This window comes from Sturnira hondurensis, unplaced genomic scaffold (assembly GCF_014824575.4).
Source record: "Sturnira hondurensis isolate 20B ecotype Veracruz unplaced genomic scaffold, ASM1482457v3 Scaffold0002840, whole genome shotgun sequence".
NCBI classification, from domain to species: Eukaryota; Metazoa; Chordata; class Mammalia; order Chiroptera; family Phyllostomidae; genus Sturnira; species Sturnira hondurensis.
The window spans coordinates 19,106,443-19,130,837 of record NW_028075471.1 but is presented as its reverse complement, the minus strand read 5'-3'; the positions used below and the strand labels follow the sequence as shown (position 1 = coordinate 19,130,837).

The following is a 24,395-nucleotide window of genomic DNA, read 5'->3' as shown; positions in this document are numbered from 1 at the left end:
GTGGTTATGTAGAAAGTCCTACCTGCTCAGGTTGGTCTGTTGAGCTGGAAGGCCACTTTTTTGCAATTGTCCTACAAAGGTGATATGGTAAAGATGTATAGATAATTAATGAGAAGCTGAAAATTGCTTTGTTGGTAAGAGAGAGGAGACAGGCTGCTGGGAATAAGCCTTTTATAACAGAAATCATGAATTTGTCTTTCCTCATTAGTCCTTGGGGATTCCTAGGTAAAAGGACTATCATGTTTGTGCAAGGTCTAGGATGTCTGTTTAATGGGTGTTCAGGTCAGATTCTCATTTTCAGGGTAGATTCCTTGTGGGCAAAGACTTAAGGGTGGGCAGTAGTGAAGGTAAATGTGCTGACATCTGACAAATGAAGAAAAAGGTGGCCCCACCAAGACATACAAAACTCAGGAAATGAAATCTTAAGCCTTTCAATGCAGCTGTGGGAGATAGCCACCATCTTGGCTCCCCGCAAAGGGCCTGCTGCCTCTTGAGATGCAAACTCCCAGCAGGACTGGTGGCCCCAGAATTGGAAATCCTGCTCTCTCAGGATGGGGGTGAGGGTCTTCAGTATGGGGAAGAGCCAGGGGAAAAGAGAGTGACCAGACAAGTAATTGTCTGGGAGAAGCCGTTTAAGATCAATCTCAACAAATGCAGCCTTGGTGGCTATGCTCTGGGACCCAGTGTGGAGCACACATCTTGGAGTTGCCCCACCTACTGGGCAAAGAAGGAGGGGCTTTTATACGTGAAGAACTCTCAAGCATTCGCCAGTCCTGAGGTGTCATTTCTGCCACAGGGCTCTCTGCTGCATTCAGAATCAGTGTGGCATTCTGCAGTTCTGGACAACACTCCTGGCCAGAAAAGTAAATGCTGATAGTGGCATTGGGTTTAAGCACAGGAGATGTCAGGAACAACATATCCTTTCAAACAAAGGAGAATGTAGAACTATATTCATCACATAGAAATGCTCAGCACATATTGTTGAGTGAACAGAAGCAGTTTGTAGAAAATCATGTACAGTTTGACCATCTCCATAGAGTATTTTTCTGTGAGGATAATGTGTCACATATACAGAAGGCAAAGCCAAGACTAGGGTGAGGAAAACAGACCTCTGCTTCAGATGCAGACTGTGAGAGAGAATAAAAAATCTTAGTAATCAAGATAAATAACATTCCCATGAAATATTTTTAAAATATCAACTAATGCAAAAAACTCTATGGCAAACAAAATACCAATGTTTTAAATAAAGTCAGTATCTGACCCTGGATTTGTAAAACTTGGCCTCATTCACCTCATCTTAATCCAAGCCCTGTGGGATTCTGACTCCTTAAAATTTTGATCACTTGAAGAGGAGAGAGATTTGGGGAGATACTTTTGTCTCTCTCCTTTCCCAGCCTTCCAACCTCCTGCTAATGCCTCCCTTGGCCAATCCCAGCCACCTCTGATGTCAGCGCTTGAGCAGCCTCCCCACTTCCTCATGTGCCCCTCTCCCCCTGCTCTCAGCCTGGACACAGAGGCCCAGGACCAGAACTATTACCTCAGGACACACAGTCATTATCAGGCCACAAGAACTGGCTCCCAAACAAGTCAACAAAAGCCCTAGCAACCGAGACTTTTATCTCTCAGGCCTTTTCAGCTGGGGCTAGCTAACTGCATATGTTATTTCACAGTCCTCTGGGTGACAACCTGGGATCAGGCTGACCTGTCCAGGCCGTGGATAGACTGAGAGCACAGAACCAAATGCCAAGTAATCAAAGCCAGCTTGTTGAAACCAAGTCCTCTTGACTCCTGTCTCCCTGACAATCAGGAGAGTGTTGAGAGCTTTCTGATCCTAGCTCATTCGGGAGTCTGTGTGCTGTGGGTTTATACAGCCAGCCCCTTCCCAAAAGAGGTTCTCAGTTAACCAGGGATTAAGGACCCAGTTTAAGCATCTTCCCTCTCTCAATGTCATCTGATCCCTTACGCCTGTGGAAAAATAGAGATGGGCAAGTAAGCGGGATACCAGAGTAGCTTGGTGAGGACTGCAAACTGAAGGACAGAAGGAAATCCAATTTCACTCCAAGATTCCATTGATCCTGAGCAGTGTTTTCTTTGTGAAATATTGGCCTACACCAGTGTGAACAAAATATTGTTTCCATCTTGCCTAAGTCATTTGGACAAAGAAAATACTAGTTTCACAGCCAACATTCAGACTGACACGTGTGATCTTTAGTTTTCTTCCATGGAAAACTAAAGCAAAATGCCTGTTTTTAGGTCTCTGTCAATAGACAGCAGTGGACTTTCTTTGATGTACCTGTAACAAATCTGTTTGGTTGGGGGGGGGGGGTATCTCAAAAGCAGGAGGGTAAAAAAAGGGCAGGGATTGCAATATTCCATGAGTATCGGCATGTTGTTGAAAACAGAACAAGTCAGAGAAAAGCTGTTCCCTAGGATAACTGAATAGTGACTCTGGTCCAGAGGGAGAATTTGATCAGTATATCATCAGCACACTTCAGGGCCCAGGACCCTAGTGGCCGTGAATGTGCCTTGAATGGATTGTCTTTTCTTAAAAGGAGCTACAGAGGCCAAGTGCCAGTGGTCATTCCCTCTCTGAGATATCCACCAAACAAAGCAATATCTGGTGCTTGGGGTTTCTATGTGATAAGCACTGAGCTAAGACCAGCAACAAATCTTCTTAAGAGTTCACCAAGAACCACAGCTTCTGGTCAAGGTGACCTGATAGGACTGGACTGACAACCAGAGGAAAGCACTGTTTGCTGACATGGGGATAGCATGTCCCCAAGACTATGTTCAGGGCCTTTCTGTGTTTCTTGATCCTTCTAACTTGATAAGAGCTATCATTCACTGAGCTGTTTAAGCACTTCTCCTATGTGTAAGGTCAAGGGACAAAAGGTGGTATCCCTTTTTTCCAGCTGAGGAAATGTAGGCACAAAGTGATTAAATAACTTGTCCCAAATCACAGAACAGATAAATAACAGTACAGTTGAACCTAGGTCTCCCTGACATCAGAACCCATAGCTTTAACCACTACACTCTATTTGTTGTACAGGCTTTTTTCCTTTTTAACCCAAAAGTGTTATTGCCATTATCATGGGAGTAAGCTGGCTCTGGGGAGTGAGGGGGTGATGGAGTGCAGAGACTAGCCCTGATTTGTAGCATCTGCTAATTTCAGTGTTGTAAATTCACCCACCATGTCCAATATCAAACACCAAGGGTTTTAACAACCACTTTACATAAATCCTGAATATTTAATAATTGGCTCTCATAAACCAGTATAACCTAGCTTCAGCACAGCACCATTGATACTACACTCCNAATGCTATCTGTTATTATTACAAATGGAAAAGGCCAGTGTGCAAGCTCCATAGTAAACATCTGCTCCATTTCCCTGGGGTAACTCCAGCAAGCTTCTACCTCTGGATCTTGGTAAAGTGCTTGCAGTTAACATTTACAAGTTTGGTACCTGTTGCATGCCACAATCCAAGAAGGCTAGAGGGAGAGCAAAAGAGAAATAACTCTTCATCTGAAATCTGGCATGCTTTGCCACTCTTAGTTCATTCAGTTTTCTTTTTTTTTTTCACTTATCCTGTTCCATATCCCATCTTCTCCATAACGCCAGTCCACAGAGGAAAGCACCAAATACTGTGTCTGGCACATAGTAGGTGCTGAGTAGTTGGCATAACTATGTCTTTGATTGGATTCCCCCAGAAGCCAGCCTTGAGACAAAGCTGTGAGTACTTGTACTTTATTTAAGAAGTGAACCCAGGCAGTGGAGAAGGGAAGGGAAAGCACCTTACTTATACAGTAAGGTCACTGCTGTAGCCAAATGGGCCCAACTCCATTTGTAACCTCTGGGAGCCTGCTGTAGAACATACCTCAGAGCTGTCTCACCCAAGAGGTGAAGACACTGGGAATTTAGCCTGGGACTCTGGTCCACCATTTTCTGAGGGCTACTCCCAAGGGCATGGAAACAGGTCCAACACGCTCCTGTGGCTAGAGTCAAGGTGGCTGTGGTAGGAAGCCATAGGGTGTGGGAAAGCTAATCCCATGGAGACATGGCAGCTTCTGTTACCCAACTCTAGGGTTGTTGAAGTTTCAGATAACCCTTTGCATTTAACTCAGGATATGTATTTCATGTTTAGTAATTGTCAAATATGATGGAATGGTTTTGTGTCATTGTAATGCCTCAGGAGTGTGGGTCTTTGTCTCAGGGGCAATGTGATTCCTGCTATCTGCTAACAAATCTGCCTTGAATGGATTTTCTTTTCTTAAAAGGAGCTACAGAGGCCAAGTGCCAGTGGTCATTCCCTCTCTGAGATATCCACCAAACAAAACAATATCTGGTGCTTGGGGCTTCTATATGATAAGCACTGAGCTAAGACCAGCAACAAATCTTCTTCACCAAGAACCATAGCTTTTGGTCAAGGTGACCTGATAGGACTGGACTGACAACCAGAGGAAAGCACTGTTTGCTGACATGGGGATAGCTTGTCATTAGTACCCAAGACTATGTTCAGGTTCTTTCTGTGTTTCTTGATCCTTCTAACTTGATAAGAGCTATCATTCACTGAGCTGTTTAAGCACTTCTCCTATGTGTAAGGTCAAGGGACAAAAAGTGGTATCCCTTTTTTCCAGCTGAGGAAATGTAGGCACAAAGTGATTAAATAACTTGTCCCAAATCACAGAACAGATAAATAACAGTACAGTTGAACCTAGGTCTCCCTGACATCAGAACCCATAGCTTTAACCACTACACTCTATTTGTTGTACAGGCTATTTTCCTTTTTAACCCAAAAGTGTTATTGCTGTTAGCATGGTAGTAAGCTGGCTCTGGGGAGTGAGGGGGTGATGGTGGGCAGAGACTAGCCCTGATTTGTAGCATCTGCTAATTTCAGTGTTGTAAATTCACCCACCATGTCCAATATCAAACACCAAGGGTTTTAACAACCACTTTACATAAATCCTGAATATTTAATAATTGGCTCTCATAAACCAGTATAACCTAGCTTCAGCACAGCACCATTGATACTACACTCCCAAGGTCTTAATTATCAAGATTTCTAGAGAGTATTGTTGAATAGTTTCTTTCCCAGCTGTTCTACTCTTTAAATCTTGCCCCAGAGCTCTAGGATTATAAATGAGATGCCAACATTCACTTACTAAACAAATATGGAATGTCAAAAAGGCATACAGGGCATAGAGATGATTGAACACAGTCCCATTGTATAGTAGGTTGAGTTACCCGGAAAGAGAACTGGAGGCAAAGATTTGAATGACTTTTTAGGAAGTATTGCAGGGAAAACTGGTAGGGTGACAGGAAGGGAGATGGGAAAGGAGCAGGCTAGGGTGTGGTACCAGCCACAGTCCCACTGAAGATGACTTTGACTCTGTCCTATTAGCGGGGCTCTGGAAAGACAGTAATGTACTCAGAGTGTCTTGATAAAGGGAGACAGGTTTGGAATATTTAAACTTGCCGCTCTTCCCATTAGTCATTGGTTAAGGACTGTTCCCAGAAGCACAGGAATTTTCAGGTACTTCCATCTCCCCACTGACACAGACAAAGCTGGCTCCAGTAGCTCTAGAAAGAAGCACAAATCCAGGGTGGTGGGAGCCAGAGCACATCTGGAGCTGATGTGCAAATGATAAAGGCATCTGAAAGTGTCTGTATAAATGAACCATTGTATAAATGAACTGCCTCTTCTTTATCTACTCATCTATTGAAGGCCACTTACATTGCTTCCATATTTTGGCTATTGTAAATAATGCTGCTATAAACATACATCTTTTTAGATTAGTGTTTCAGATGTCTTGGTATAAATACCAAAAATGGAATTTCTGGGTCATTTCATAGTTTTGTTTTTAGCTTTGTGAGACCTCCACACTGTTCTCCATAGTGGCTTCACCAATGTATGGTCTCCCCAAGAGGATAAGGTTCCCCTTTTCTCCACATCCTGAAACTTGTTATTTGTTGATTTATTGATAATAATTGATAATAGTCATCCTGATAGGTGCAAGGTAATATTTAATTGTAGTTTTAATTTGCATTTCCCTCATGATTAGTGATGTTGAACAACTTTTGTATATGTTTATTGGCCATATGTACATCTTCTTCAGAAAAATTTCTATTAGGGTTCCCTGTTCATTTTTTAATTTGATTGTTTGGTAGTTTTTTTTTGTTAAGTTGTATGAATTCCTTATATATTTGTATATTAACCCTTTATTAGACATATCATTGGCAAAAATCTTCTTTCATTTAGTAGGTTGTCTTTTCACTTTGTTGATGACTTCCTAAACTGTGGAAAAACATTTTAAGGTTGATTGAGTCTCTTTTGTTTATTTTTTCTTTTGCTTCTCTTGTCCAAAGTGATATATCCAAGAAGGTTCTGCTAAGAGTGATGTCAGAGAGTTTACTGCCTATATTTTCTCTTAGGAGTTTTATGTTTTCAGGTTCCACATTTAAGTCTTTAATCTATTTTGAGTTTATTCTTATATATGGTATAAGAAAGTGGTCTATTTTCTTTGTTTTGCATGTATCTGTCCCATTTTTCCAACGCTATTTATTGAATAGACTGATTACCCCACTGTATGTTCTTACTTCCTTTGTCATTGATTAATTGACCATATGGATGAGGGTTTACTTCTGGGCTCTCTAGTCTGTTTCATTGTCTGCCTGTTTTGTGCCAGCACCATGCTGTTTTGATTACTATAGCATTGTAGTATAGTTTGAATGGAGGGAGTATACCTTGAACTTTGCTTTTCTTTCTCAAAATTGTTTTGGTGACTTGAGGTATTTTGTGGTTCCATATAAATTTTAGAATTTGGTTTGTTTTGGCTCTGTGAAAAATGCCACTGCTATTTTGATAGGAATTGCATTGAATCTACAGATTACTTTGGGTAGTATAAACATTTTAATGATGTCATTTTTTCTATCCATGAGCATGGTATATTCTTCCATTTATTTGTATGAGCTTTAATTCTTTTCTTCAACATCCTATAGTTTTCTTAGTACTGCTGTTTTAAGCCCAATGGTTAAATTAATTCCTTGTCATTTTATTAATTGGTATATAAAAATGCAACCTATTTCCGAATGTTAGTTTTGTACCCTGCTACTTTATTGAATTTATTTATTACTTCTAATAGTTTCTTGGTGGATTCTTTAGAGTTCCCATCTGCAAATAATGAGTTTCACTTTTCTCTTTTCTGTTTGGATGCCTTTTACTTCTTTTTCTTGTCTGCTGTGGCTAGGACTTCTAATACTATGCTTTATAAAATTGGTGACATTCTTGTCTTATTTCTGATTTAATAGAAAAACATTCAGCAGTTAACTGTGGGTTTGTCATATATGACCTTCAATATGTTGAGGTATGTTCCCTCTAGCCCCACTTTGCTGAGTTTTTATCATAAATAGGTGCTGAATTTTGTCAAATGCTTTTTCTGCATCTATTCATATTATTTTATCCTCTATTTTGCTTTTTAATATATATTGTTGTTTATGCTATTACAGTTGTCCCGTTTTTTCTCCCTTTTAGTCCCATTTACCCTGCACTGCCCCATCCACCAGTATTCCCAAACTTAGTTCATGTTCATGGGTCATACATATAAGATCTTTGGTTTCTCCATTTTTCATACTATTCTTAACCTTCCCCTGTTTATTTTCTACCTACCATTTATGCTTCTTATTCACTGTACCTTTTCCCCTATCTCTACCCTCACCCTCCCTGCTAATAACCCTCCATAAGATCTCCATTTCTGTGATTCTGTTCTTGTTCTAGTAGTTTGCTTCCTTTCTTTTTGTTTTTGATTTTTTGGGGGTTCAGTTGTTGATGGTTGTGAATTTGTTGTCATTTTACTGTTCATATTTTTTTATTTCTCTCTTAGATAAGTCCCTTTAACATTTCCTATAATAAGGGCTTGGTGATGATGGACTCATTTAACTTGACCTTGTCTGGAAAGCACTTTATCTGCCCTCCCATTCTAAATGATGGTTTTGCTGAGTAGAGTAATCTTGGATGTAGGTCCTTGCCTTTCATGCCTTTCATGACTTGGAATACTTCTTTCCAAGCCCTTCTTGCCAGCAGGGTTTCTTTTGAGAAATCAGCTAATAGTCTTATGGGAATTCCTTTGCAGGGAATTCTCTCCTTTTGCTGCTTTTAAGATTCTCTCCTTATCTTTAATCTTGGCTAATGTAATTATGATGTGCCTTGGTGTGTGCTTCCTGGGGTCCAACTTCTTTGGGACTCTCTGAGCTTCCTGAACTTCCTGGAAGTCTTTTCCTTTGCCAGATTGGGGAAGTTCTCTTTCACTATTTGTTCAAATAAGTTTTTAATTTCTTGCTCTTGTTCTTCTCCTTCTGGCATCCCTATAATTCTGATATTGGAACGTTGAAAGTTGTCCCAGAGGTTCCTAAGCCTCTCCCCCTTTTCTTGAATTCTTGTTTCTTCATTGTGTTCTGGTTGAATTTTATTTCTTCCTTCTGCTTCAAATTGTTGATTTCAGTCTTGGTTTCCTTCCCTTCACTGTTGGTTCCCTTTATATTTTCCCTAATTTCACTTGCATATCCTTTACTTTTTCCTCTATTTTTCGACCATACTCAGCAATGGTTGAGTGAGCACCTTGATGACCAGTGTTTTCTGTGATTACCTTGATGACCAGTGTTTTGAATTCTGCATCTGGTAGGTTGGCAATCTCTTCATCACTTAGTTCTAATATTGGAACTTTGATCTGTTCTTTCATTTGGGCCATATTTTCTTGTCTTTGCCTGCCTGTTACTTTGTAAGGGGCAGAGACTTAAGTGTTCTCCAGGGTTGGACAACTTACATTGCTGTATTGTGGTGTTACATGTGGAGCAGGGGTCAGAGAGGGAACAATGCAGCTTGCTCAGCTCTCTGCTGACTTTCAGCCACTTCCCTCACTACCCACAAGCAAATTGGGCCCTCGGGTGCATATTCTGAGGTAGGTGGGCTTGTGTATGTTCTAGGACCCTGTGGGTCTGTCCAATGAACTCTCCTGTGAGACTGGGAGTTGCTCCTGGTGCCATAACCCCCACAGGTTTTTATAGTCATAAGTTTTGAGGGTTTATTTCCCCACACTGAAACCCCAGTTTGCATGGTCTGTCTCACTCCTCAGTTTTTCCTCCTAGTTTATCCACATGCAAATATGGGACTGCTAGGTCCACCAGCCACTGCCTCTCCTGGTCCACTAGCCACCACCTCACACACCCAGGTCCTCCAGCCACTTCCTTGCCATGAGTCCTCTCACCCCACACCCTGCTGTCTGTGTCTACCCCTAGTACCAGTCTTGATGGATGTTTCTTCTTTAACTTCTTGGTTATCAGACTTCCATACCATTGAATTTTCTAGCAGTTCTGGTTATTCTTTGTTTTTGAATTTGTTGTTGTCCTTTTTTTTGGTTTGCAAAGAGGCAAAGTATATCTACCTACACCTCCATCTTGGCTGGAAGCCTACTTGATTTGATCCTTTTTTTTGTTTATGTGATGTATCACATTTTGCAGGTATTGAGCGAGACTTGCATCCTGGGAGTAAATCCCACCTGATCATGGTGTATGATATTTTTAAAGTACTGCAGAATTTGGTTTGCTAGTATTGGGTCAATGATTTTTGCATCTATGTTGACAAGGTTTTTTTTTTTTTTTTTGTAATGTCTTTGTCTGGTTTTGTAGTCAGGGTAATGATAGTTTTGTAAAGTGATCTTGGAAGCCCTTTCTCCTATTAAGTTTTCTGGAATAGTTTGAGAAGAATAATTATTAATTATTCTTTAAATGTTTAGTAAAATTCTCCTGTGAAACCATCAATTCAGGACTTTTGGTTTTGGAAGGTTTTTGATTACCGATTCAATTTCATTAGTAGATAATTTTATTATCTGTTTCTTCCTGATTCAGTCTTGGGAGATTAAATGTTTCTAGGAATGTGTCCACATTATCTGTTTCTTCCTGATTCAGTCTTGGGAGATTAAATGTTTCTAGGAATGTGTCCACTTCTTCCAGTTTGTATAATTTTTTGGCATATAATTGTTCACAGTGTTTTCTTATAATCCTCTGTATTTCTGTGGTGTCCATTGTCAGTTCTACTCTTTCAATTTTGATTTTATTTATTTGTGTCATATCTTTTGTTTTCTTGATGAGTCTTGCTAAAGGTTTATCCAGTTTGTCTTTCCAAAGAAAAAGCTCTTCATTTTATTGATTTTTTATGATTCTATTTTATTTATTTCTTCTCTGATATCTATTATTTCTATCTTTTTTTCTCTCTTTAGGCTTGGTTGGTTCTTTATTTTTTACTTCCTTTAGCCATAAGATTAGGTTGTTTATTTGAAGTTTTTCTGCTGAGAAATCAGCTGACAGTCTTTTGGGAACTCCTTCATACATAACTAACTGCTTATCTCTTGCTACTTTTAAGTTTCTTTTGTTTTAATCTCGGCATTTTAATCATGATGTATCTTGGTGTGGTGTTCTTTAGGTTCACATTGTTTGAAACTCTCTGTGCTTCATGAACTTGTATGTCTTTTCTCAAATCAGGAAAGTTTCCAGTCATTATTTTTTCAAGAAGGTTTTCCAAACATTACTCTCTCTCTTTTCCTTTTGGTAGCCCTATGATACAAATGTTGTTATGCCTGTTGTTGTTCCATAGGTTCTTTAAATTATTCTCATCTTTTAAAATTCCTTTTCCTTTTTGCTGTTCTGATTGTGTGTTACCCACTATCTTGTCTTTCAGGTTGCTGTTTCTTTGCTTTATCTAACCTGGTAATTCCTTCTAGTGTATTTTTGCCTTTCTGACTAGTTCTTTTTGTTGTTTTTTATAGTTCTCACACAAGAATATGTTTACTGATGAGAGAGAGAGAGAGAGAGAGAGAGAGAGAAGGTGATTGCCTCCCATACACTCCCTGACTAGGGATTGAGCCCACAACCTAGGTATGTGCCCTGACTGTGAATCAGACCCACAGCCTTTTGGGGTATGGGACAATGCTTCAACCAAATGAGCCACCTGGCCAGGGCCATTTTTTAAAATAGGTGGCCCCATTTTAGATTTTAAAAGCTTTCCGTCTCTTTTTGAAGTTCTCACTGAGTTTATCTCTCTTCCTCATAAGTTCATTGAACATTTTCACAACCAGTATTTTTAACTCTGTATCTGATAGATTGCTTGTTTCCATTTCATTTCAGTCTTTTTAAGGAGTGTTGTTCAGTTCTTTCATTTGGGAAATGTTTCTTTGTCTCCTAATTTTGGCTGACTTGCTGTGTTTGTTTCTGTGTTTTGGGTAGAGCTGCTTCTGGTTTTGTCAGAGTAGTCTTATGTAGTAGGTGTCCTTCAGTGGGGCCCAATGGTGCAGTCTTCCTGATCTGAGCTGGGTGCTCCAAGGGTCTTTCTTGTGTAAGCTGTTTGTGCCCTCCTGTTAAAGTTGAGCCTTGATAGTTGTTGACATGTCTGTGGGAGGGGTTGACTCTCACGCTGATTGGCTGTGATAGCTGACCATGACCACAGCAGACAGGCTATTATGTAGGACCTGACCCCATGGAGTGGAAGTCACTTTGGTAAGGTTCTAGGGCCAGCCAATTCTCCCTTTGGGTGTGTCCTCTGTGGAGCTTCTTGGGAAGGACTCCAGTGCAGGCCAAGGTCAGCCACTATTGGTTCTGGTCTTAGAACCACCTGGTAGGAGTTACAAAGTGGTCTGCATTTATTTGCCTCTTGTGCTGGGCTTAGAGGTGCTTGAGAAAGACCATGCTGTGAACAGAGGCTGGCTTACTTGTGCCACACTTGGGACTCTTTGGTGCACACCACAGTGTGAGCTGAGGTCAGCCCCCATTGAGACTGGGCTTGTGGCTACTTAGTTGCTGCTATGTTCCAAGCCAAGACTGGCTACCACTTATGCCAGCCTCGGAGCTACCTGATGGCAGTTACAATGCAAGTTGAAACCAGTCACCACTTTTACTGGGCTAGAGGCTACTTGGCAAGAGATATAAGGCACAATCAGGCCAGTTGCTGCTTGTTTGGGGATTTTAGACCTTTCAGAGATGTTAGGAAAGTCCACAGGGTAAGCTGAGGAAGGCTGCTTGTGTGAAGTGCCTGATGAATTTGGTTTGGGGGCAGAGGGTGTGGGTTAGATAGGGCAAGGTCTCAGAGGATCACCAGGGCTAGTTTAATGGAGTTAGCAGGTTAATAGAAAACACAAATTTGGCACCAGCCTGCACTTAGGCTGGCTGGGTGGGAAGTAAGTTCAACAAATGAATAATGGCACCAGCCAGCACTTTATTACCAGGAGAGAGCTTCCCTGAACACTGCCCCTCCAGTCTTCACTCTGAAGTTAGTCAATTTTAGTTCCCCACTCTGTATGTCCCTGGTACTTTCTGAGCTTCTGCCCCTGATTAGAGGGAATGAGTTTATGAGCAAGCAAGTCTGCATGTGGCCTCTCAATAGAAGTACATAGGTCTCCAGAAGCCCTCTGCCTCACTCATACACAATCCTCTCATTTTCATGGCTGGATATTATAGGGACACCTTCCTGGCACTGGTGCTCTGAGCTGAGGATCCTGGTGTAGGGCTGTGATCCCTCACTCCACAGGGGGATCTCTGCAGCTGAGATACCCCTCCAGATTGTTAATCATCACACCATGAATGTGGGACTTGTTTTGCATCTGCACTTCTCCTACCAGTCTCAACTTGTCTTCTTCTGAAATATCCTCATTTATGGGGCTTCTCTTCAGCTAGACTTCAGATCATTCTCAATGGTGGTTGTTCTGTAGTTTAGTTGTAATTTTGATGTAGTCCTGGAAGGAAGCAAGCACAGCATTTATCCACACTGCCATCTTGACCAGAAGTCTCTGACTGTTTTCAATTAAGACGGACATTGAAAAGATCTACAAAAATGTAAGACAATACAACTAATTTTATTGTCTTGAAAAATATAGTTATTTTTCATAAAAAGATGATGTATAGGTGTATGGACTAAATGTTTGTATCCTCCCAATATTTGTATGTTGAAATCTTAACCACCTGTCCTATTAAGAAGTGAGCCATTTGGGAGGTGATTAGGTCCTGAGAGTAGAGCCTTCATGAGTGGCTTAGTGCTCTTGTGAAAAAGGACACCAGACATCTCACTGCCCTCTGACTTTCATGTGAGAATACAAGGAAAGGACAGCAGTTTGTAACCTTAAAGAAGGATTTCAGCAAAATTCAATTATACTGGCACCTGAATCTTAAACTTCCAGATTCCGGAACTGTAAGAAATAAATTTTTGTTTTTTATAAGTCATTTAATCTATGGTATTATGGTAGCCCAAGCCAACCAAAATGATATGTTAACATGTAATGGGTTTATAATTATTATTTTCATGAATCATCAAATAAATACCTTAAACCTACATTTAAAAAAAGTTTTCGACAGAAAACTATACTTGAACAAGAATTAAATAAAAAAATTGCTTGGGAAAAAAAAGTTTTCAGAGTTCTGTAGTTTTAAATGTACAAAGAGTACTGAGATCCAAGTTCGAGTACACCTAGTCAAACTGTTTTAGGCATACACCTACTTTTTCCAATAGTATATGTTATTGAATATTATATCCAATAACATAAATAATAGCTGCCTTTTAGTAAGTGCTTAGAGTGTGCCCAAAGATTGTTTTAAGCAGTTTGTATACTTTAACTCATTTTCTTTTACTCTTCATAAATGACCCTGTGAGAGGTAGGTGCTATTTACTATGTACTACAAATGAAGAAACTGAGATACAGAGTGATTAAGCCAATTGCCCAAGAATATGCATCTAATTAGGTGATCCAGCAAGTTTTGAACACATACACTGTGACTCTAGAGCTTATAGACTTCATAGTAATCAAAAGTATGGGAGTCCCAAAATCTCTGTGAATAAATTCACATTGATTGGTTATAAACGACTATAGTAGTATATAGATCTTTGGTTAGGAATAATTACAAATAATTACAATGCAATTTTGGGTGGCTGAATTATGGACCATGAATCATTAATCACCATAAGTAATCTATGGTTTTGGTGTACCTGTTCTTTTTGCACAGACCTTCTAGTACCTGAAAAAATCTCCAAGACAAGGAAGAACTTGCCATTTGCCTGCACACTATTTCAAGGTTCTTGGTAAAAACTAGTGGTTTCCCTATCAGACTATGAGGGGTAACTTCTCTAACTTCACCTCTGCCCCTAAAACCAGCATATATCTTCTTATATACTCTCTCATGAGCTTGTATTTTTTTTCTTAGGCCATTTATCCAAGTTTATGGTAATATGTTTGTAATCTTCATTGTTCAGACCCTTCAATAGACTATGTACTCTAAGAGGGCAGGGATACTGGCTATTTGCACTCATCCTTCTATCCTCTGAATCTAGGACAGTGCCTCGTACACAGTTGCTGCTCAGGAAACAGAAATGAATAAACAGACAAGGAATATTGTCTGTAAACTGGAATATTACTCATCCATAAAAAATGAAACCTTGCCATTGCAACAAGATGGATAGATCTAAGGTGTATTATGTGGGAAGAAATAAGTTGGATACAGAAAGACAAGTACCATATGCTTTCACGTATATGAGGAATCTAAAAGATAAAATAAATGAATAGGCAAAACAGAAATGAACTCATAGATACAGAGAATAACTTGGACACCAGATGGGAGGGGGTGGGTTATGAATGAAAAAGATGAAGAGATTAAAAAGTACAAATTGGAAGGTTATAAAAATAGTCACAGGGATGTAAAGTACAGCCTCCAGTACATAGTCAGTATATTGTAATGACCATGTATGGTGTCAGATGGGTAGCAGACTTATTAGGGTGATAATGTTACAAGCTATATAAATATCTAATCACTATTTTCACTATTTTGTACATCTAAAGCTAACATAATATTGTATGTCAACTATAATTATTTATTTTTAGACAGAGGGGTGGGGAGGGAGAAATAGAGGGAAAGAAACATCCATGTGTGGTTGCCTCTCACGTTGCCCCCACTGGGGACCTGCCTGCAACCCAGGCATGTGCCCTGACTGGGAATCGAACTGATGACCCTTTGGTTCACAGCCCGCGCTCAATCAACTGAGCCACACCAGCCAGGGCTGTCAACTATAATTAAAAATGAAAATAAATAAAAAGAAATTTAAAAAAGAAAATAATCAGATTTTAAAAATCTGTCCTACATTTCATTTGTTGCGATGTGTTATTATACTTGCAGTATATGGAAGTAATCTAGCTCACACACTTGCAAAAGGAAAGCATATTAATAGCCTTTTTAGATAAGTGTGACATTTTTATATAAAACCAAAATTCAACAAGTGGTAGTTGTCTAAAGGTTGGTTGCAATATAAAATTTGAAACCAGTCAGTAAATTTTTTCACCATATTATGGTAAAATCTATTGGTTTATGTTGTGTTTTAAATGGATTTTTACCCATGCATGATTTTGTAACACCATGCAACAAACTTTTGGAAAATAGTCATTCACTGCATTACGAAGATCTTTTAAATACTGACACATTTTATTATACAATATCAAAAGGTCATATTTGCTAATATCAGCACTGATCTCATCATAAGAGTCTTTAAACATAAGGAAGCTGTCGAGTACACAGTGAAGGACCCCAGTTCTCCAAATTTCAATTTTTCCTGGAAAACTCATATTCTGCATTAGTAAGAAATATATACTGTCAGTTGTTTTCTTAAAATGACAAACCACTTTGTTAAATTTAAGAAAAATGTCAATAGTGCCTGAATTAATATGTTATATAAGAAAGAAATTAATCATTTCCCTTCTCAGATCTTAGTTTCTTATATGTCACAGAGGGACTTGGAAGTATGGAAGGGTATAGTGATTTGTTCCTTCTATTCCTGACCTTCTCAGAATCTGAGTATTCTTCCATCACTATTGACTCCGAGCCTGTACCTTCTCATACCAGCTATGTGGCCCTGAACCTGGGCCCTCTGAGTCTCTCATTACAGATAATCCTGATGGAGTTAGAGAGATTATGAAGAACATTGGCTGAGGATCCAGATATCCCATGAAATCAAATCCTAGCATCATATCTTGTCAGCAATGAGACATGGAACAATTTATTTTTGCTCCTCTGAACTTCAGTTTCTCTATCCATAGAATGGAATTGATAATAATTCCATTATCAATGGAATAACTTGTGGCACAGTTATGAGGATTTGAAGAGCCTTTAGCCCAGCATCTAGTCCATCACAGGTGGTTCCTTAACATGGCATGGGGCTGGTGTAGGACACTGCCTGTTTCCCTACCAAGGGTATGAGATTGGTAAACACGGGCACCTTGTGAGAGATGCACTCAGTAGATGTTCAGACAGGCTTTCTCTGGATGCCTATAACAACCCCATTAGTTAGAGGGACCCCCAAGAACACATATCCTTTGAATATTTGCTGAACTAATTAGGAAAGAAGAGCAAGGGAGAAAAAAGAAATTCTCAGTATAGTGCACAGCTCACCAACTCAGTGCCTTATAGGCTTAGGAGGAATAGCAGGTGGCAAGGGTAATCAGTAAGTTAATTAATTGATTAATTAATTAACTGAATAGTACAGAGACATGGAAGCAAGAAACGCTTTCCTCAGAGAGGCATGAGGGCAGATTCAAGAGCCCAAGTGCTGCATTCAGATTCTAGTTCCATGTAGTTCCACAACAAAGTACATGGTGCAACCTAGGCAAGTTACTTTATTTCTCCATGCCTCAATTTCCCCATCTATAGGAATAAAAATATGAAGATAATCATACTGTTACCAGAGGAAATAGTTTCTTCAGTGGTGTTGCAGGAAAAGAATTTCAGGGGCACTCACGTAGGAGGAATTCTAACTGATAGTGGCAGAATTTATTAGAGTGAAAAGTGATGGTACACTCAGAAAAGCAAAGAAAGGGCAGGCTACAGAGCAGCGGCTGCATGGGCTCAGGAAAGGAAGTTACACAGGCAAAAGAAGAGCCCTCTGCTGCTGCCCACTGCTTCCCTGGGTGCAAGTCTCTCAGGCACCCTTAGAATTTGGGAGAAAAGAAGGCAAAAACTACATGCCTAAGAGATGCAAGGCATGCTCCACGGAGGGTGTGTGCTGTTTTTTTTGTCAGGCTTCCCTGTATTTGGGGGGGTTTGGGAAAGAGCAGGCTTTCTTTCAAATTACCCAATCTCTTTCCTGGCTCTTCGTGGGCTTGTGCCTTCCACCTATCCAATCACTGGCCTGGAATTCTCTCCAGTCTTACCCTTTTCCCAGACTTTCCCAGGCTGGTCTTCTCCCCCTTCACAGTGGCTACTTTGGTTCCTACTGCACAAACCTCTCAGTTCTGCTTTGTTATCTGACTTCTACTGTGCATGTGCTTAGTAAAAGGAATTTTCCTCTCTGTTTCCCTCTCCACCCCTCCATTATTCTGGTGGACTCATGGGGGTGACTAGAAATCCATCTTTCCTGACTAGTCTAATGTTTTTGTCCATTTGGTGGAACAATGCTGGTTACTCCCCAGGGTGACTGTCCTTGGCTTTCTCCTCTCTCATTAATACCTAACTAACCACCTACTCTAACAATAACAGGTTGCTCTGAAATTCAATATACAGTTGAATCTTGAACATGTGTTTAAACTGTGCAGGTCCATACTTTATTGTAAGAACACCGTATATAACACATGTAACATATAAAATATGTATTAATTGACTGTTTATGTTATCAATAAGACTTCTAAATAACAGTAGACTTAAGTTTTTGAAAACCATACAGAAAACCATACCTGAACAATAAAAAAATGTCTTAAAAAAGCTTGAAAAAGTAAAAATATTCCTGTCTTGTCAACTGGAAAAAAAAAAGGAAAAAGTGTGTGTGTGTGTAGAGCAGGACCAATAACATGGAGTTAGTTCAGTCAAGATAGCACGAAGTATATAAACCAAAGTGGAGTTACTTATGTCAACCAAGATGGTTTCCAGTCAGCCATGACATTTTGGTTCAAGAAGGAAACTACCTAAGTCAGATCAGATACATCTGTCAAGGAGACCCACCTAAGGTACCTGCTCACATTGCCAAAACAGCCATATCTGCAGAGCGAGTCCACCCATAAATGGGCTCCTAGGGAAATCCCCCACTTTCGATCACGGGTGCCAAGACACTTATCGAGAGACCCAGAAGGGTGGAGTACACCACTTTCAAGGTATAACTGAGGCACAATCCAGACCACTGCTGAGGCAGCTGAGCTCCATACACCAATGTGCTGCTCCACACCATGCTGATCTCCCTTGGCATTGGCTTCCGGAGGCTCTGCCCTGCTGCACACCTGGCTGCAGAGATTCTTCCTTGCAAGACACTGATGGCTCCCTTGCCTACTGTGCTGTCTCCTCGACCTGCAGACTTAGACTCAGGGAATCAGTTCGTTATTCCTCATTGATTGCTGTGTGTATGTGTGTGTGTGTTACATTCCTCTTAAATTGTTAGAATGTGAGTGCGTAGGATATTAATGTATGTTGATGTTCTACTTTGAGTGACCCTATATTCAATAAAAATAGAATAAATATGCCAAATAATGAATACAAAGTGCTTATCACAGTGCTGGGAACCTGGTAAAGGCCCCATAATAAAAATAATAATGTAATATTGTTATAATAAAATAGACCACCATGTAAGCCTGGGCTTCATGTGACCATGGACTCTGGCCTTCACAAATTGCTGGAGTGATATGGAGGCTTTCCATACATGACTCAGTACCCCACTGGCACTTATGTGACCCTCCTGCCCAATCACAGGAAAGAGCTGGACTGAAGATGCTGCCTCACTAAAATATGGAAATAACTGTCTTGTGGCTGTTATTAAGCTCAAACTATCAACCACTCCAAATTGGTTTTTGCCATTTTAAACAGCACAACATACATTTGTTAACTTTTCAAATGGTAAACACCACCTCCAAAGTCCCCTTAATATTTAATGTGACTATAGATTGTTTTGAAAATAAATTCAGCCACATGGAAAAACAGCAGGAACAGGAAACAAACCCAGGAACCTGCTTTTTGTGGGTCAGAGTGGTGACAGGTCTGAGATTCAGGTGGTGATTCTAATCACCCCTCAGCTGATCAGGAATGCTTCTTCTCCTTGATGCAGTACTGATTCTGAACTTAGAACTTGGATCTTTAGAGAAGGGGATAAGTATACAGGATCTGCTTTGAACGGAACCATTCTGGGGCATTGCTAATTAAGGGATATAACCACTGCCCTGGTGGGAAAAGGGTTGTGAACTCTTTTGGTCAAACCAGCTTTTAACCCATGACCAGCCACATTGTTCATTATCATGATGATGGGGTTATGCATGGGCCTACTGTCTGGTCTTTAATTTTGTCACCACGTATTCCTTTTCCTACTTTGTGTGTCTCTCTCCATCCTTTATCACACACTGGCATAGGACCTCAGAAAAGTAACTGACTTGGTTTTTGTTTTTTTAAATTTCCCTCACAATATAAATGTGTTGCTAATAACAATGGTCACAAAAAGGGTGAGTATATGTAGAGTGACTGCAATAGTGCCTGGTGTACACATATGTTTGCTGTGAATTTGCAGCTGCTGCTAATGGTATCATGCAACCCCCTCCTCTTGCCCTCTTCACGCCCCAGCCACTGTATCAGCCTCCCCAGTGCCTGCTGTGTCCCATTTCTCCCACCACCAGCCCTTTTTACCAGCTGTGTCCTTTGCCTGCAGCATTTTTCCTTCTTTCGTGTATCTAATTAACCCCTGTTTATCTCTCAGCCAGCAACTCAATTAACTGAAACTTGCACTTTAAAGAAAAGGCAAGCTCTCTCCTACTGTCACAGGGGCTAACTAAATCTTTGGAGCTAGAAGGGTGGGACTGAATTCTCTTATTACCTAGCACCTAAGTCCTCTGTCCATTTGTGACTGGCGCCAGAGGGCCAAATCAGCATCCTTATCAAAAGCCCTATGCTGAAGAAGAAAGCTGCTGTTCTTGGCAAACAAAAGCATCATTGTTCAAACATGGTCCCAGAATACATATACAACGCAATGTGTGACTTAGGACAGTCATCAGAAAAGCCAAGTGAGGACTGTCAACTGATGGTCATGGGAACCAATTCAAACACCAGCAGGAATCTGCCAATTTGGGTTGCAGTGAACAAGAAAAAATTATTCAATGCAAACAGCTCAACTGTGATATGGCACAGCTGTAAAATAGCACTGGGGCCAGGTGGTCTCAATCCATTCCTTGGTTGTCTGCTCTGCTGTGCTCTAGCTAGACATCTTTTGCATTGTTTCAGCCAGGGATATATAATCTTCCTTCTTTGGTGGAAAGGGAAAGTGTGTCCCCAGGGCCAGAGGACAGGAGTCCCCACTCCTGGCTCCTGATTGGTGTGTCCTCATGAAAATAAGGATTCCAAATCCTCAGTTGAATTGTCCCAAAGCACCATCCTGATTGGTCAGAATAGAGACATTGTGAGCTGTACAGCTCTGATTAGATGGGAAAAGATTCAATCTTTAAAAAATTTTTTTTTTAAATTTTAATTGTTCAAGTACAGTTTTCTGTCTTTTACTCACGTCCCACCCCACCCACCCAATCATCCCCCCTCCCTCCCATTTTCACCCCCCACTAGTTTTTGTCCATGTATCCATTATACTAGTTCTATAAACCCTTCCCCTTTTCCCCTGAAATTCCCTCCCCTCTGGTAACTGTCAGCCTGTTCTATATTTCAGTGTCTTTGGTTATATTTTGTTTGTTTATTTGTTTGTTTTACTTAGGTTCCTGTTCAAGGTGAGATCATATGGTATTTGTCTCTCACCACCTGGCTTATTTTGCTTAGCATAATGCTTTCCAGTTCCATCCATGCTGTCACAACGAGTAGGAGCTCCTTCTTTCTTTCTGCTGCATAGAATTCCATTGTGTAAATGTACAATAGTTTTTTGATCCATTCATTTACTGATGGGCACCTAGGTTCCTTCTAACACTTGGCTATTGTAAATTGTGCTTCTATGAACATTGGGGTGCATAGGTTCTTTTGGAGTAGAGTTTCAGGGTTCTTACATATAATACCAGCAGTGGAATTGCTAGGTCAAAAGGCAGTTCCACTTTTAGTTTTGCAAGGAAATTCCATACTGTTTTCCATAGTGGTTGTATCAGTCTGCAATCCCACCATCAGTGCACTAGGGTTCCCTTTTCCCCACAACCTCTCCAATACTTGTTGTTTGTTGCTTTATTTATGATGGCCATTATCAATGGTGTGAAGTGGTATGTCATTGTGGTTTTAATTTGCTCTCTCTGATGGCTAGTGATGTTGATCATCCTTTCACATATCTTTGGGCTCTCTCTACGTCCTCCTTGGAGAAGTGTTCGTTCAAGTTTATTGCCCATTTTTTAATTGGGTTGGTTGTCTTCCTGGAGTGAAGTTATGTGAGTTCTTCATATATTTTGGAGATCAAATCATGTCCCAGGTATCATTGACAAATATGTTTTCCCAAAAATATGGCACACTTCACAAATTTGTGTGTCATCCTTGTGCAGGGGCCATGCTAATCTTTTGTATTGTCCCAATTTTAGTATGTGTGCTGCTGAAGCAAGCATGCTCTTTTTTTATTTTCTGGGCATAGTGTGGGCCCATGTGTAAGTACCTCTGAATGTCTGTACCTTGGTTCTTGACTCTTCCAATGACCATGCTCCTTTGAATGAAAAGCTTGAGGCTCTTATTGAGCAGTTTTGTAAAAGCCACTGAGTTAGGGGAATGGCATGAGAATCCAATAGACCCATGTGCAGGAGGATGTTCTCTGCTCTGCTTTTCAGTGTTCCTGTAGGCTTCTCAGCATAGCATGCCCAGAAAGACTTCTCAGTTTTCCTTCCCAAACATCAGACTCATCTCAGTAAATGGCATTGCCACTCACCAAATCCTCAAACCCAAAGCCTAGACCTTGAATCCCAACTTTCCCTTTCCCCCATATTCAATTTAATTAATCCTGGCTCTACCTCCAAAATATATCTCAGTGTCTCCCCAGGTAACATATTCCCCATCACCCTCACTCCTCTCTAGTCCAGGGGTTGGCAAACTTTTCCTGTAAAAGCCAGAGAGTAAACATTTTCAGTCTGGAGGGCCATGCAGTCTCTGTTACAGTCACTCAAATTTTACCATTAGTGTAAAAATAGCCATAAGCAATATATAAGTTTGGGTGTGCCTATATCCCAGTAAAACTTTGAGAAAAGCAGTGGGTCCCAGGTTCTAGTTTGCCAACCCTTTTTTTCAAGATTAACCCCCAGCCATGTCTGTCTGGACCAAAGGAAACCCTCCAAACTGGTCTTCCTGCTTCTATTCTCCACATGCCAGCTGAAGGGATATTTTTAAAAGTAATCAGGCAGTTACAGTCATGTTCTCTGTGTCCCTGCCAGCACTACATGGATGGCCTCCCAGAACCACAACCCATCTGCCACTGGTGAAGGAGCCTAGCCCAGTGGAGGTGCTACCTGGGGCCTGGTGGGCAAGAGTTTACAGCAGGAACTAGTGACCCTCAGGAAGTCTGGTGACAAAGGAATTTCAGTTTTCCCTGAATCAGATGATCTTTCAAATGGGTAGAGACCATTCATGCAGCAGCTGGCTCAGTATATGAAGACCTGAGGTATAAATTCCCCCTAGACTTCCTAGACAACACACCCTTGGTGAATTTCCTCACACCCTACTACCACCCCGATCTGAACACCCAGGGCAACATTTGTCTAGACATCCTGAAGAACAAGTGGTCTGCCCTGCACAATGTCAAGATCATCCTGCCCTCCAACCATAGCCTGCTAGGAAAATTCAACATTGATAGCCCATTGAACATACATCCTGTGGAGCTCTGGAAAAACCCCACTGCCTTGAAGAAGTACATGCAAGAAACCTATGCAAAGCAGATCTCTGTCCAGGGAACCTGACCCTGCTGTCCAGCCTCTTTCCTGGTGCCACCTTTTATTTCCTCCTTCGATGGCCTGTCCTTGCCTTGATTTCTGTATAGGACTCTGTGTCTTCAACTGTGCTTGTCTTCAATTTGTTTTGTTTCTGCTTCTTAAACTAAGTCTCTGGTTGAGCCCCTGTGATGAACATATTAAATAAATGCATTTTGTTTCTTTTAAATAAATGAATAAATAAATAGTGATCAGGTGGTGTCTCTCCTTGGCTTAAAATTGTCTAGTAACTTCCCCATTGCCCTCACATGAAATTCCAAAGTCTTGCCCTATTGTCTCTATACTTTCCATGACCTGGCTCTGACCTGGCCTCCTAGCCACTCCTGTCCACAGTGCTCCACATTCACAGTTCCTTTTCTGCTCAGCTCCCTTCACACTTTGGCTAGAACAGTCTTTCCTTAGTCTTCTATGTCTGGGTCCTTTTCATCATTCAGCTCTTGACTCTAATACCTCCTCTCCAAAGAGAACCCCTGACATCTATCACTGCTGCCCCCCTTACCATTACCCCATTTGAAACTCTCTTATTTGTTGTTTGTTTAATGTGTGTCTTCCCAACCTGATAGATAGGTAAGCTCCATGAGTGAGAGACCTCATCTGTCTATTCAGCATTAAATATTGTCTATGGCAGCATTATTTGAATAAGTACTCAGATCTTTGCTCAGTGAATGGAGAGAGGCTACTGATCTGTATGTCGGGTAATGCCTGTTCCAACATCTGCTCACCTCAGCTTTCTCCAGCTTCTACTAAGCCCTTCTCATTTTGACCTGGAAAAGGCTTGCCCAGAAGTTTATCATACTCAGTGTGTATGATAAAGTCCCCAAAACGCTGCTTGTCTGAGTCATTGTGCTTGTCCAAGGACCCCTGTGCAAACTTACTTGTCATCCCAAGGCCCAGCCAGGAGAAAGGCTGCTCTTCCAACAACTGGACCCCACATGGGGCCTCTTTATCAACAGCCGTGATGTTGCAGAGGGGAACTGGAATGCTTGGTCCAATCCAGGAATCCTGCCTCCTGTTCCTGGTGCTCTCCCTGATGCGTGATACAAGTTGACTCAAGCTTAATTTCTTTATTACTGGTGTTCTCTCATTGTCCCACCCCTTCTCATCATCTCACTTTCTCCAGGGGTACAAAGACTACTCCCAGACACCAAATGCCCTTTTCTTTCTTCTTCCTTGGGCATAGAACCCTGATTTTCTTTGAGGTGGCAGTGAATCCAATGAAAAGACTGCTTTTGTCAGTCTGTTTTGCAGTTAGGGTTGGCCTTATAATGATGTTCTAGCTAATGAGGTAGAAACAGAAGCACAATAAACTTCCAGGAAGGGTAATGTAAGGGTGCTGACTCAGCTAGTGCTTAGTCTGCTCAGTCAGCTGTAAAAAATACCACAGTCCAGCCACTTAAACAACATAAAATTATTTTCTTACAGTTCTGGAAACTGGAAGTCCAAGATAAGGATGTCAACCAACTCAGTTCTCTGGG

General features: G+C 40.9%; 2 pseudogenes; one reads left to right on the top strand and one right to left on the bottom strand.

Moving 5' to 3' along the window:
• Positions 1–21,450: 21,450 nt before the first annotated feature.
• Positions 21,451–21,551, bottom strand: LOC118983726 (uncharacterized; annotated as a pseudogene).
• An 827-nt stretch (positions 21,552–22,378) lies between these two features.
• On the top strand, positions 22,379–22,890 carry LOC118983642 (ubiquitin-conjugating enzyme E2 C-like; annotated as a pseudogene).
• Positions 22,891–24,395: the final 1,505 nt, after the last annotated feature.